Consider the following 14,199-nt stretch of genomic DNA (forward strand, 5'->3'; position numbering starts at 1 on the left):
AGAAAAATTATCTTACAGACTTTGATATAGTGTATATTTCTTGGAAGGAAAAGAGGTGGTGTGATTGTCAAAGAAAGCTGATGGAGTAGTGGGTACTGGGGAGCAGCCCCCACATTTTTTTAATGGACAAAACATTAATATGGGTTGTAGGTTCAAGGTAACGTATTTAATATGGATTGGGGCTTCCAAATTAGAGACCTAGAGCCTGCAAAGGTGTTTAAAAAAAAAAATCTTGTCTCTTAGTTCTCCATGGCCTCAAGTCTAGCAGACTCACCAGTGCTTCTTGTCCAATTCCTTCCTTGTGTGCTGTGCTCTAGTAATAATGAACTGCTCAAAGTTCTCTCTGCATTCTGTCCCAGGGCCCTCCACACACCCTTTTCTTTTACGTTTGACTATCATTCATTTCTCTGAAGTCTAGCTCAGGCACCCTTTCTCCTCTGAGATTTCTGCTCATCACACCAGCCCTTGCCTGGCACAGATGTACCCATTTGGAGTTCCCATAAGAGCTCTCCCCATCTCTGCTGTGCTCTGGATTAAGATCTAAACTGGGAACCCTGGCGTGCACGGCTCTTCATGGTCCAGATCTTGACTTGACCTCCCTGACTTCATCTTTCTCGGCAACTCTCGCTGTGCTGCTGTGATGCCTAGGCGCTCTCTGCTTGCTGGGCTTGTTCCTGCCTCCTGGCCTTTGCGCTTGCTGTCCCATTGTCCTGGAACATTCTGTTTTTGACTTTCTGCTGCTCCCTAGTGCCCCCCACTCCATAGGATCCTTGATAATCATAACCCCACTTTTCCGCCCAAGATATATACTCTATACCAACTTCTGTGCTAAACATTTTCTTAGTTTTACTCACATCCTTGCCATTTAACAAATATTCCCAAACACTATAATTTAGTTTTGCCTATTTTCAAACTTAATACAAGTAGAATGTGGTTAGATGTGTTTCTTATAGATAACATATGGTGGGATTTTGTTTTATTCACTCCGGATACACTTGTTCTTTTTTCCACCAGAGCTTATTTCATATGTACTTAATATAATCATTTTTCCATGCTTTTACGTCTTCATCTTGTTTTGTACTTTCTGTTTTTGTCTATTTTATGTTTCTTTTTCTCCCTTTTCTTGACCGGCATTTTCTCTTTTAGTTTTGAAATTATGGACTCTTTAATTATTTTGGTGTTTTTCCTAGAAATTACAATGGGTATATCTGACTTATCAATATCCATTGTTGATCCCTCTTTTACCCTCCTAGAAAGTCCAAGGTGTTTAGAATATTTGATTTCCATGTTTCCTCTTCTGACTTGTTATTTTTGTCATGCCTTTTATTGTGTTTTTAATCTTTGAGACATTATTAACCTTAAACAACGGAGCAATTTTTTTTTTTAAGATTTGCACACAAAGTTACCAATTTCTTTGCTTTCAATTCTTTTTTGTACCCAGACCTTCCATTTGGAATCACTTAATTTTTGTCTGAAGATCCTTGAGTTCTGCTAGAGATGGAATCTTTTGTTTTTGTTTTTGCCTGAAAATAAGTTTCCTTCTCCCTCATTCTTGTTTTTTTTTTTCTCTGAGTATAGAATACTAGTCTAGCAGTTATTTCCTTTCCGTATAATGACTATATCATCTCACTGTCTTCTTACTTACATGGTTGCCACAGAGAAGATAGTAGTCACTGTCATTCCTTTGAAGATAATGCCCTTTTTCTCCCTGTAGGCTTCAAAATTTTCCCGTTGGTCTTTGTCTTTCTGTATTGCAATTTAAAAAAAATATTCCTCTCAAGATTCTCTGGGTCTTCTTAAATCTATGAATCTATGGATTGCTATCGTTTTTTGTTTTTTGAGACAGAATCCTGTTCTGTCACCCAGGCTGGAGTGCAGTGTTGCAGTCTCGGCTCACTGCAACCTCCACTTCCCAGGCTCAAGCAATTCTCCTGCCTCAGCCTCCCAAGTAGCTGGGATTACAGGTGAGCACCACCACAGCCAGCTAACATTTATATTTTTAGAAGAGATGGTGTTTCACCATGTTGGTCAGGCTGGTCTTGAACTGCTGACCTCTAGTGATCCACCTGCTTCAGCCTCTGGAAGTGCTAGGTGTACAGGCATGAGTTACCATGCCTGACCCAATTCCTATCTTTATCAGTTCTGGAAAATTCTCAGTCATTACTTCTTTAAATATTGCTTCTTTTTTACCCTGACTATTTTCTTCTTCTGTAATTACAGTTAAATGTATTTTAGGTCCTCTCACCACCCTTATGAGTCCTAACTTCCCTTCCAATGTTGTTCATTGTTTCTGTTTCTATGGCCATATGTGAGATGTCATCTGACCCAGCTTTCAAATCACTAATTCTCTTTCAACTATTTCTGTTTATTTTCTTCTCCTTCTAGTTTTTAATTTGGTTACTATATATTTTTATTTATAAAAGTTCTATTTTTATCTTTTAAAACCCTGCTTGGTCAGTTTTTATAGTTCCTGTTCTTTGCAGATACTTTTTTATTTGGCCTTTTATTTATTTACATAGGTGAAGCGTAGTTGTTTTACAATCTGCATTTGACAGTTCCAATATTTGTGGGTGTGTTTCTGATTCTGATTCATGGAACCTGTTTTTCCTAGTGTGCTTAATTCTATAGCACTCTTTGTTCTTAGGAAATATTGAGGAGAGAGAATCTTGAGGCCTAGGAAGATGATTCTCTCAGAGAGTTTATGCTTATGCTCCAATCTGGCATGGACGATACCCCAGCCCAGGATCACCTCAGCCCAAGCACATGACTTCCAAGCACAGGACTACCAGACCCACCTGGGCTAACTCCCCATGACCATAACCGCCTTGGTCATGGGTCTCTTACCACAACTTTTCATGAGGTTATTTTCCATTCCCTTTTTCCCTTCTGCTTAGCACCAAGGCGACCATCCCGGAAGTTTCCTAGATTTGGGGGGTAGAGGTAGGATTTATGTATGGCACACACTCATCCTATGGATGTTGTATCTTGGGGTTCAGTTTAATAGGCACAGTGTCTTCTGTAATATCCTCCACAGTAGGTGGGTGCTGGCCCTAGATTCCTCCCCCTTTCCTCCAGGGTCTGCGGAAACAGAAACCCGGATTAACTCATGTTAGAGATGCCCTTGGGCCAGAAGGAACTGTGATGTTCTACTTAGGTCTCTGGGTTCCTAGTTTCCCTTAGATTTTTATCCTGAGAGCTTCTTACTATCTTGTCACCTCTGACACTTTTAAGGATATCTTTTAAATTGAGAAATTTAGGAATTTTTTGTTTTTGTTTTTGAGATAGAATCTCCCTCTGTTGCCCAGGCTGGAGTTCAGTGGCATAGTGTCGGCTCACTGCAACATTTGCCTCCCAGGTTCAAGCAGTTCTCCTGCCTCAGTCTCCCAAGTAGCTGGAACTACACCACACCAGCTAATTTTGTTTTTTATTTTAGTAGAGACAGGGTTTCACCATGCTGCTCAGGCTAGTTGCAAACTCCTGAGCTTAGGCAATCCACCCGCCTTGGCCTCCCAAAGTGCTGGGATTACAGGCATGAGCCACTGCACCTGGCCAGCTTTAGCTGTTTTTAATAGAGAGCAAGGGGTTGGTCTGACTAGCCTAGCCTGCTGTGTCTGGGAAAGGAAGTATTAATAAGACCTTAAATCGTTCAATAACTACCATCTAGTACTGAAAAAAATATGTGTGCTATGCATACATAAGGTTTCAAATGTGGTCAGTAAAGGATTTTGAAAACTAGAATTTTTATACACCTTTATTTTATGTGATGCATTATTTTAATATTGATGTGAAGTTTAACAAGGGCAGTTTGGCCTTGTGTCCCGTGCATTTCCCAACTTTGACTGCAGTGGTTTCCTGAGGTTGCGGGCTTTAGGTTCCTGTGAGCTGGTGAAATAGCTGGTGATTTCATAGTGAGCCAGTGAAACAGCCATCCTTTCCAAGCACCCACAATGTACAGTTATGGTATAGAAGGGCTTTGATGGGCATGGCCTTTGAAAGATGTGAAAGCTATAGATTAGCCTGTATGGTTGTCTGGTATATAGTGTGGGTAATAACTGACAAACAGGTGCCAGAAAACAAAGTAGGAAAGGCTTGCTGTTACAAAGTAATGCATAGACAGACGTTCATTTAATCAAATTTAGCTGGATTGAGAAAATGGTGGATATATGCAGAACAGATTGATCAGTTTGGTAGTGTTAAACAGAAAATCGCTCCTATAGGACAGGCATCTTGTAAAATTTTGAACCTTAGAAATATACACTAATGGCAATGTGGCGTAGGAATAGAGAGAGATGGGGAGGATGTCGAGACAGGTACAAACAGGTGGTGTGTGGGAATTGATGGGCATGTTCTTTTGGCAAAGAAAGACTCCACTGAGAAAGTGATTGGGAAATGAACCAGCTAAGAAAAGTGTGAGAGAAGAAAACACTTTAGTTCTGACATTCAAGAAGCAGCCCCACTCCGGTTTGGATGGGGCAAAGCCTAACTGCCGTTGGTTTTTCAGCCAACTACAGAATCTTTTTAGCTTTCCTTCTTTTTCATTTACTCTCTCTTTCGAATTTGAGCAGTAGATTGCAGTTTCACCACATGCAATGAGCTGAGGCCTCTTGGGTGGCCTCCCTGGGTCTTAGACCAAACCAGTCATTAGGCTTTTAGAGAATAATTTAAAAATGCCATTCTTTAATATTATCAGGGTTGTTTGAACTATGAGAAGAAGATAATGAGCATGAAGCTAAACCTTTAGAGGACTAGTTAGTTGCAAGGCTACAGGGTCCATTTATTCCTATAATTTTACTTGCCTTCCTGCTCTGATGTATCATTATTTGTCATCCATGGATATGAAATGCATTCTGTCATTCAGTAAAATGAATGCTGACTCTGTGCTGGTGCCTCGAGGCCTTGTGAATATTCTCTGTTTGGTGATTGTTGTAATGGCCTTTTGCCATCATGACAGCATCTGACATTTACTGAACACTTAGAATGTACCAAGATCACTTCTTTAGTCATCTTATTTAATCCTTCCAAAACTCTAATTGTAGATGGTTTTACCCTAGTTTTTAAAAGGTTAACCAGTTAACCCACGATATATAATAAGAGTCAGGATCTGTGTGTGACTGGCCCTAATGCCCATGCTTCCTAAGTAATTTCCTAAGTAATCAAGGTTGCTTTTAAGATTGACTTTCTCCAAAGATGTAGGTATTTCTCATTCCTTTTATATGGCTGAGTCACAGACATAATGAATACTGCTGGTGACCTGCAGTAAAACTGTATCTTTAAAAGAAAAATGTTTTTTAGGTTTCTCAACTCCCATGTTTTTGCTGTTTGCATGATACCCCTCTGGAAATTAACAGACCTTTTGCAATTGGTTTTTCAGTAATGTCTATCTCCGTAGAAAAACTTCACAGTGGAGTCATGTGTAAAAGAGAAAGACAAACGTAATGCTGTCATAAATAAGCCGTGACCAAACTATATGTAAATTTGGCCACACATTTCCTAATTTCTTTTTACACAATTTCCCCATTTCACTGCAGACCTTTTCCCTAACATTGGTTTATCCCAACGTCTCTGTCAAAACAGAAAATGGTGGGGTACCAGTCACTTGGAGTTTGATAACACTATTCGAATTAAAATCTATTCATACACTTCAAAGCATTCTTTCACTAAAATTGGGAGGTGCTCATTGGCAGCTTGATGTGGAGAATTTAGGGCACATTCCCTTTTTTTATTCGAGACATTATCAAACAAAAATGATTGTAAGAAATTTTTTTTTAATTTGATTTTTGTTTTATGACACGAAGTAGTTAAGAGCAAGGCTTGGATTATTTTCCTGTGAAATTGTTAGAGGAAGTAGAAAATATGTAAGTAAATATTATCTCTGGATTTATAGCTGCACTCATTGTCAATTTTGGAGCTCTCAGTGAAAGAGACTGGCAGAAAGGGCAGGATTTTATCTCCTAAGAATTTAACAAAAGCAAATGCCACCTCCATATTTGCTGAGCTGTAAGAGGTGGTTGATTCTTCCAGTTGAAGTGGTACTGAGAGTGCAAGTGGTGTGTGTTCCTTGACCCATGTCAAGAAACACACGACTCACTGTTTTTCTGGGGCCCAGCCATTAATAGCAGTGGAGATTCATGCTCACAGGATGCTGTGAATCAACAGCACCTGCCTGGGTCCAGGTAGAATGAGTTTAAGACCGTATTCTTGGTCACACTCCTTCCTTCATTCATTCATCTAACAGTATTCATTGAGCACATATCATTTGCTGGGCAGTAGGTGCAGGAGACAGTGATGGACAAGGCATGGTGTCATCCCCAAGGAGCTCATGTTCTACGTTCTTCTCCTATCCTTGTCTCTCCCTTCAAAAAGCATGGCCTAATGGTTAAATGCTCAGGCTGCACAGTCAGACAGATAAGAACTAAAACCTTCTGCTTATCAGATGTGTGATGTTGGCCAAGCCAAGTCTGCCTCAGTAAGACTCCCTTTCTTCAGGCAGCCCCCTGGCACCAAGCAGCCTGAAAGTGCCCCAGCCCAGAAGCTAAGACTCCCTTTCTTCATATACAACGTAGGTGGAAGGCAGATCATAGAGGGAGAGGGCTTTTCACAGTGCCTATGGTGTGGCAGATGCTCCCTGGATGTTACCTACCACCACTGAAGTTTTCTAATTGTTATGATTACATTCTGACCCTAGGGTTTGAGGAAAAAAGAAAAGCATTTGAAATAAATGGGAAGAATGTGGACCATAGATATGCCAGAAGGAAGAACCTGAGGCTCATAAAGGCAGAGTGCAAGCTCATCAGGAAAATAGATGGGCTGATCCTTCACAAATCTTGGGCCAAGTGTCTCTCTATATGACTTTCCCCTTCCAGGTATCATTTCAACCTGATTTCTTTAAGGAGGGAAATTAAGGTGGAATTAAGGAGGGAAACAAATGGTGGGACTTAACCTGAATCTTTTACTATCTTAAAGGGCAGCAGTGCCTGAGCCAGGGAACCCAAAGGGAGAAACAAGTAATCTTTGTAGAATGTAGCTGTTATTGAGCAATCCTCTCAAATTTAAGCCTGCAGGAAAAGTTGCAGAAGGGCATTTAGATTCTACAATATGAGTTACCTTGAGTGCTATCCTTGCTAATGGCAGGTTAAAATGCTTTTTATTTTTTTGAGGCAGGGTCTTACTCTGTCACTCCGGCTGGAGCACAGTGGCATGAGCATGGCTCACTGCAGCCTTGACCTCCCAGGCTCAAGTGATTCTCCCATCTCAGCCTCCCAGGTAGCTGGGACCATAGGCTCGCACCACCACACCTGGCTAATTTTTGTATTTTTTGTAGAGATAGGGTTTTGTGATGTTGTCCAGGCTGGTAAGATACCTTAAAAAAAAAAGAAAAAGGTAGCTTACCATATGTAGTGCTGTCTTTTAGATAATCCTTGACAACACTTTGACTTAGAATTAAAGAAAATCAGGACTAAAACAGCATTTCTTCACTCTTTGAAAGTGTTTGTATAAAATAATCTCTCATTTATTTATTTGATGGAAGCCATTTTATTTTCAGTGGAAATGAAGATAATTGCAAATCAGATTTTGTCCAAGTATATATAAGAGGTGTTCATTTTGTTGTTTTCCCTCCTTTACTTGTATACTTTGACGGAAGTTTCAGAAGGTTGTCTGATCTTCAAAAATAGCAAAGACCAAGACTGTGTTTATTGGAAATGTTTTAACTGTGGAGTTACCCAGCACTAGACTCAGATAAGATGATTATTTGGGGATCCATTTCACTTTTTCATTTTATTGTCCCTAAGTTTCACAGGTTGTTATTGGTCTTACGGTTCTGAAATTCAGGTTTCAATTCTGGCTGTACCCCTGATAAGCACATGTCCCTGAGGAAATCCCTTAATTTTTTTGAGCATGTTTTCTATCTTGAAAAATGAGAAGAATGTTACATATCTCAGAGGGTAATTGTGAGATTTAAATAATATAATATGTTAGACTTCTTGGCACATTCCTTGATATACTAGGGGTCCTTAATAAATGTTTACTGAGGCTGGGCACGGTGGCTCACGCTGGTAATCCCAGCACGTTGGGATGCTGAGGTGAGCAGATTACCTGAGGTCAGGAGTTTGAGACCAGCCTGGCCAACATGGTGAAATCCCGTCTCTTCTAAAAATACAAATATCAACTGGGCATGGTGATGTGCACCTGTAGTCCCAGCTATGCGGTGGGTAGGGGAGCTGAGACATGAGAATCATTTGAACCTAGGAGGCAGAGATTACAGTGAGCCAAGATTGCCCCAGTGCACTCTAGCCTTGGCAATAGAGCAAGAGTCTGTCTCAAAAATAAATAAATATAAAATAAAATAAAATAAAAGGATATTGAAATTGAATCAGTATGTCTAGTTCCTTCATTCTCAGATGCATATTACGCTACAGGATTTGCCTCTCTGCAGATTTCATGAAATTGTGTTACAAATGACCAGGGCTGACCCTAGGAGATTATATCCTGTGGTACTTACCAGTAGGGTAGAATACTGAGTGGTATGACATGATTATTTTGATGATGTGTTGACTACAGCGATTCAGGAGCTAGAGATGGAGCTGAAAATAAGTGCAGAGCAGTGCTGTTCCTTGCCAAGGGCCTTTGTGTAATGAAGGTTTTCTCGGCCTCTGCCTCAACGTCAAATGATGATTGTGTTAAATGCTTTCTTTTCTCTGTTTCCTTTGGCCAGAGGTAGTTGCTAAGTGTCAGGTCCTGGCTGTGAAAAACTGTCTTTGCTTTTCTGGAAGGAATAGTTTGAGAAAAAAATGCTTCACTGAAGGCATATGGTAAATAGGCACAGTTAGTGTGGTTAATATATGATATATAATATAAATAACAAATATCAATATATAATATTAATATATAAGTTTTTAAAGAACTTGAGGGCTTCTCATTTTAATGTATGGTTTTCTTAAATTGTATTTTAACAAGTAGAACATAAGAATGATATAGTAGTATCACGTTATTATTCTTGCCAAAAATATATTGAGCTCCTACTCTGGGCAAGTACTGCTCTAGGTGCTTTGTTATTTAATTATGTTTGGAGACAGTGTCTCACGCCTGTTGCCCAGGCTGGAGTGCAGTAGTGCAGCTATAGCTCACTGCAGCCTCAACTTCCTGGGCTCAGTGATCCTCCCTCCTCAGCTCAGACTGAAGAGACGCGCCGCCTTGCTGGGCTAATTTTCACTTTTTTCGTAGAGATTGGATCTTGCCATGTTGCCCAGGCTGGTCTTGAACTCCTGGCCTCAAGTGTTCCTCCTGTCTCAGCCTTCCAAAATGTTGGGATTACAGGCATGAGCCACTATACCTGGCCTTTTTTATTTTTATTTGTGGCAAAATAGACATAGCATAAACCTTACCATCTTAACCATTTTTAAGTGTTGAATTCAGTGGCTTCTAAGTACATTCACAGTGTTGTACAATGCAGCCATCACTCCAGAACTATTTTTATCTTACAAAGCTGAAATTTTATACCCACTAAACACTAATTTCCCATTTTTTCCACTCCCAGATCCCTCATAACCACCATTCTACTTTGTTTCTATGAATTTTGTGACTGTAACTACCTCATATAAGTGGAATCATAGAGCTTTTGTCCTTTGTAACTGCCTTATTTCACTTAGCATAGTGTCCTCAAGTTCACCCATGTGCTGGTGTCAGAATTTCCTTCTTCTTAAAGGCTGAATAATATTCCATCATATGTATATACCACATTTTGTTTATCCGTTTATTTGTTGATGGGCACTTGGGTTGCTTCCACCTCTTGGCTACGTGAATAATCCTCTTAAGAACCTGGATGTGCAAATACTTGTTCAAGACCCTGCTTTCAATTTTTTTTTTTTTTCCTTTTTTTGGGACAGCGTCTTGCTCCGTTTACCAGGCTGGAGTGAAGTGGCGGACTTTGCTCACTGCAGCTTTCATCTTCTGGGTTCAAGCAATTCCTGTGCCTCAGCCTTCTGAGTAGCTGGGGCTACAGGCACGTGCCACCATGCCTGACTAATTTATTGTATTTTTAGTAGAGACAGGGTTTCGCCATGTTTCCCAGGCTGGTCTCTTAACTCCTGAGCTCAGGCAGTCTGCCTGCCTCGGCCTCCCAAAGTGCTAGGACTACAGCCTTTGCTCTCAGTTCTTTTGGGTGTATACCCAGAAGTGGGATTGCTGGATCATAGGGTAATTCTGTTTAACTTTTTTAGGAGCCACCATATTTTCCAAAGAAGCTGCACCATTTTGCATTCCCAGCAACAGTAAACAAAGGTTCCAATTTCTTCACATTCTTGCCCATACCTTCTACTTTGTTTTTTTCCTTCCTTCCTTCTCTCTTTCTTTTGTAATAGGCATCATAATAGGTAGGTGTTTTGGGCTTTATTTTAAATGTATTACTTTATTTAGTCTGTTAAAATATTAGAGGTAGGTCATGTCATCTCCATTTGAAAGAAGTGGAAACAGGTGTAAAGGTGTTGGCTGCTGAGAACTGCAACTGGCATTTGAGCCAGGTAGCATGGTTCTCGGACCTGAGCTCCTTCTACCCTGCTGTCACTGCCTCCCTCATTATATAATGATGCAGCAAGTTCAAACAGCAAAGAAATGTTTGTGAAAGCAAATGATCTTTTTTCCCCAGTTCCAATACCATGCATGCCTTCTAATTAATCTCTGAAAATGTTGGCGTTTTTCTTTCCAAATGTTGGGTGTATTTCTATGTTTTTACATGTATTTTTAATTATAATTTTTAAAGGGTTCATGCTTTTCATTTTGTTCTAATACTACTTCTTCCACTCTGCTTAATTTATTAAAGACAATCATTCTAGTCCACTACATATAGATGTACCTCATTCTAACTTATGATGGCATTTGGCAGAAATTTAACTTGGTAATTATTGCTTTATTGGTATAACCGTTAGAAAGAGGGCTTCAAGGAACATTCTTATGTACGTATTTTACAGTTCCTTTTTCGGAATAAGTTCCAAGAAATGGAATTTCTGGGTAGAAAGACAATAAACTTTTTTTTATGTTTGAGCCTAGACTGAGAAGCTGACTCACACCGACCATGAGTTAACCAAGATCTAGCTAGACAAAAGTCCTTGGCTGCCTCAAATTCAATAAGCAAGTACAGTACCTGGGAGAAGACTCCAGAACTGCTCAGTTGACTGATCAGAGAGGTTTCAGCTGGGCATAGCCCGCTTCAGGGAACCCATCATATCAGCTAGATGTTTGACCCACTGGATTTGTCCAAATTACCAAAAGTGTTCTTGCTGTGAAATTCCTTTCACGTGGGCAACTAGAGAGGCTATGGTCATAACTAAAAGAAATTAAGAGTGAAGCCAGTCTTTTGGTTTGAAGGCTATGCTTTAATTTGGTCTTCTGGCCATGTTAAACTTAGTTCAGTAACAAATTTAAAATAGGCCATCATATAAATAATGTTATCAGAGAAAAATTACTACCAAATAAAAGTGATATTTGAAATAAACTATCAGACTTATATACACATACATATATATGTATTTATGCATATACATCATGGGTAATTCCACTGTATATCAGGGACATGATATTCCTATTAATGTAAGCCACTTGGAAGTGAAGTTTCAAAGTAAAATTGATTGCTCTTTTTTACCATCATTATATGAGTATATAAAAATTACAGGATTTTAGAAAATAAAAACTTTTTTAGTATCATTAGTTAAATCATTTTTCAATATGTAATTTGGTGATTTTTAGTGTAGTTGTGGGATCATATTACATATACAATTTTGTCTCCTGTTTTAAAGCACTAAAAAGTGTACTATTAGTGGTGGACATTGTATTAGCATCCTATTAATACATTGATTAACTTGTGTGATTTTTACAATGCCCATCTGTGGTAGATTCTGTTTTTGTTCTCATTTCATAGGCAAGGAAGCTGAGACATAGAGAATTGGAAGAACTTGCCCAAAGTCCATAACGAGGAAAGTGCATTACTACAAACACTAAAATAATGTGCCCATGTTCTCCACCTATAGAGAGACAGGTGGGATTTGCGTCTTGCTGCCTCATGTGGCATTAACACCCCATGTTAGTGACATCTCTTTCTACATGCTTGTTTCAATAGCTACATAATATTGCATCTAATGGATGTCCCAAGGTTTATTTAATTATTCTCATGTTATCTAGGACTAGTCTTAATATATCTTTTATTATTATAAATGTCATAGGGCCATAAACATCTCTGTGTATGTTTTTCCCCTGCATTCTAGACTATCCTTGTAATAGAGTTCAAGAAATTTAACTGCCGGATTAAAATAACTAAACTTCTTAAAAATATAAAGATGACTTTTAAATTATTCAGAATTCTCTACATAGTATTGTTAGTGCCATTTCTCTTTGTCTCCAGAAGATAGCCCAGATGGCTTCACCATACACATTATAAAATTTCATGTTGTCCCTAGACTGTCAGCTGCAGAAAATGACTGACAGAATGAGAGTTTGATACCCAAATTGAGATTACTGGCATTTAAACAAAATCATACTTTTAAATAACTTGGGTTAATAGTGCTATCTAGTATACAATGTGTGTCTCATTCTTGAAATATTGAGTGACTGTTTACACAATCATTAGTTTTAACATTAGACTTAATCTTCAAGTCAACATTATTCACGAAAACCTTCATTGAAGAAAATTTATTGCTTTTCATAGTAGACCTTCCTTTTTCACTGACATTTACATTTCATCATTTTAATTATTAGCCCTTGCAATGCCCCTAGCAAAAGACTTTTTTTCCCCTTCAGGGTGTTCCTTGGTTTAATTTGATTGTTATTAAGATGCATAAAAGCAGATTCTAAAAAGATTTAAAGTATGGAATGCTTGATTTCTGAGAAGTACAATTCAAAAGGAAGAGTAGCCTGGCCCTTCTCAACCTTCTGTAGATTTTTAGATAAGGGGACTGTGGAGGGAGAAGTACAAGCCCTTTCTAATGGAATAGAGTGAATCTCTGCATGGACCCTCAATGCCGGGATACCAAATAGATCAGAGCAGGGAATACCAGGATTGAGGCATTAAGTTGGGCCTCAGGGTGCCCAACCCTTCACTTTGTTGTGCTGCCAACTTACAACTGAGTGCTAAAAAATTGCATATAAGACAATTCTGATGGAACTTTGGATTTAGGAGGGGGAATTAGATGAGAATAAAATAAATGCTCCAAATGGGAGGAATGTGTATTATGACATGTACTTGATTTTTCAAAAGCCACAGGGCTTCAAATGGAATGAAATAACAATGATTTTAAGGATAAGTAGGTTTAGTGGAGGAGGTGGTGTTTCAGAAAGACCAGAGAGAATGGTCTGAATTTTGAGTAGCAGAAAATGGAGAATGGAAAGATTATTCCAGCTGCGGGCAGAGGCACAGCCCAGGAAAGCACTGGAGTGCCTGAGCTGCCCCACTGGCTGGAGCTCAGGACCTGGGAAAGGGAGGCAAGGCTGAAGAAGCAGATGGGGGCGACTCGGGAGGGCTCTGGAAGCCAGCAGCAGAACCTTAACCGGGGAAGCAATGGCAGTCATTGAGGATTTTGAGCCAGAAGGATATTTGGTAGGAGATTGCATCAAGCTGGTTAACCAGCAGCATGCAGCGTGGGGTGAAGGCAGGCTGTTGGTGTGATACCCTGCAGAATTAGCAGGAAGGAAATGCTGGGGGCAGTGGGGAGGAGCAATTTCAGGAATAGTGGGAGCTCACTGTGCAGTGACTAATCGGCATTTACCCCTGTGCAGCAGGATGGAGAAATGGATTCTCCTCAGCTGTTATGCTGCTGTGAGTTGGAAGAAAGGACTGGGAGACCATCAGTATGATGCCAAAAAATGCCTATTCCTCTAATAACAGCTTCATGAAAGTAGCCCATTTTGGGTGTTACGATGTATATTAGTTCCTACTGCTGTAACAACAAATGACTACAAATATAGTGGTTTAAAACAACACAAATATATTATCTTACAATTCTAGGGGCCAGGAGTCCAAATGGTTTCACTGGGATAAACTCTGGATGTCAACTTAGCTGTGTTATCTCTGGAAAGCTGTATTGCTTTAGAGGAGAATTTGTTCTGCTTTAATCTGGATTAACCTGGGCTTGTTGACCCTTCCTCCACTTTGAAAGCTAACAGTATAAAATCTTTCTCTCTCTCTCTCTCTCTCTCTCTCTCTCTCTCTCTCTC

The 14,199-nt window shown here is 39.6% G+C and overlaps 1 protein-coding gene and 1 long non-coding RNA gene across 3 annotated transcripts in view; both read left to right on the forward strand.

Annotated features, from left to right (window-relative positions):
• CERS6 (ceramide synthase 6) overlaps window positions 1-14,199 on the forward strand; it is a 324,290-nt gene that overhangs the window by 127,002 nt on the left and 183,089 nt on the right. The gene's annotated exons all lie outside the window — the stretch shown is intronic.
• On the forward strand, window positions 5,477-7,560 carry LOC116556917. Its single transcript, XR_004271251.1, has 2 exons — window positions 5,477-6,466; window positions 6,533-7,560. It is a non-coding gene; the product is annotated as an uncharacterized LOC116556917 (long non-coding RNA).

This window comes from Sapajus apella, unplaced genomic scaffold (assembly GCF_009761245.1).
Source record: "Sapajus apella isolate SASKATOON/1434 unplaced genomic scaffold, GSC_monkey_1.0 scaffold18, whole genome shotgun sequence".
Taxonomy (NCBI): domain Eukaryota; kingdom Metazoa; phylum Chordata; class Mammalia; order Primates; family Cebidae; genus Sapajus; species Sapajus apella.